The 660-nt window shown below is 40.8% G+C and overlaps 1 protein-coding gene across 10 annotated transcripts in view; it reads right to left on the bottom strand.

The window, feature by feature from the left end:
- Positions 1 to 458, bottom strand: part of Mllt10 (MLLT10, histone lysine methyltransferase DOT1L cofactor) — a 192,312-nt gene extending 191,854 nt beyond the window's left edge. For 9 of the 10 annotated variants that reach the window (XM_023704959.1, XM_023704967.1, XM_023704960.1 and 6 more), the window contains exon 1: positions 377 to 458. The gene's annotated coding sequence lies outside the window, so the exon portion shown is untranslated. The remainder of the gene's footprint in view (positions 1 to 376) is intronic. The other variant, XM_023704963.1, reaches the window with a different exon arrangement.
- Positions 459 to 660: the final 202 nt, after the last annotated feature.

The following is a 660-nucleotide window of genomic DNA, read 5'->3' as shown; positions in this document are numbered from 1 at the left end:
TTTTTTTGGTGGAACTGGGGATTGAACTCAGGCCCTTGTGCTTACCAGGCAAGAGCTTATTCTGCTGAGCTACCTTCCTGGCCTGTAACAAAAATCTTAAATGAGACTTTCTTAACTCTACAACCATAGTTATAAAACCTGAGTATGACTTCCTATTTTTATGTTTTAAAATGCTCTCTAACAAATATACTTACGTGGTCCAATCTGTTTCCCAAATTTTACAAAATCTGCTTAAAATCCCAACACAGTATTAGGCCCAAATTCTCTCTTTAAAATTACAGTATTTGGACAAGAAACTGACAACCCCTCAAACTGCAACCCAAGTCTGGCATCCTAAGTTACTCCAACTCTAATGTTTTCGATAAACAGTTCTTACCACTCTGGCTGCTCTCTCTTGAGATTCGCACTTCCTGCAAAACCATGGTCCAGTGGGTACTTGAACAATGCCATAGCAAGCTGTTGGGAAACCAAACGTTTCAAATGTTAGTATTTGAAGGACTATGGAAAAGTCAAATAACCTATCAAAGCCATAATAAATTACCCTGAAAACTATTCAAATCAAATTAAAGTGCCTGTGCAGGTACCCAGCTTCCATCCCTGGCATGCTGTGCTGGCCCCACCCTGGGGTGTGCTGAGTGGAGCTGTGCACCTATAATCCCA

Source organism: Octodon degus, unplaced genomic scaffold, assembly GCF_000260255.1.
Source record: "Octodon degus isolate 3935 unplaced genomic scaffold, OctDeg1.0 scaffold00208, whole genome shotgun sequence".
In the NCBI taxonomy this organism is placed as follows: domain Eukaryota; kingdom Metazoa; phylum Chordata; class Mammalia; order Rodentia; family Octodontidae; genus Octodon; species Octodon degus.
Note: the sequence above shows the minus strand (reverse complement) of the source record. Positions and strands in the feature narration are given on the sequence as shown.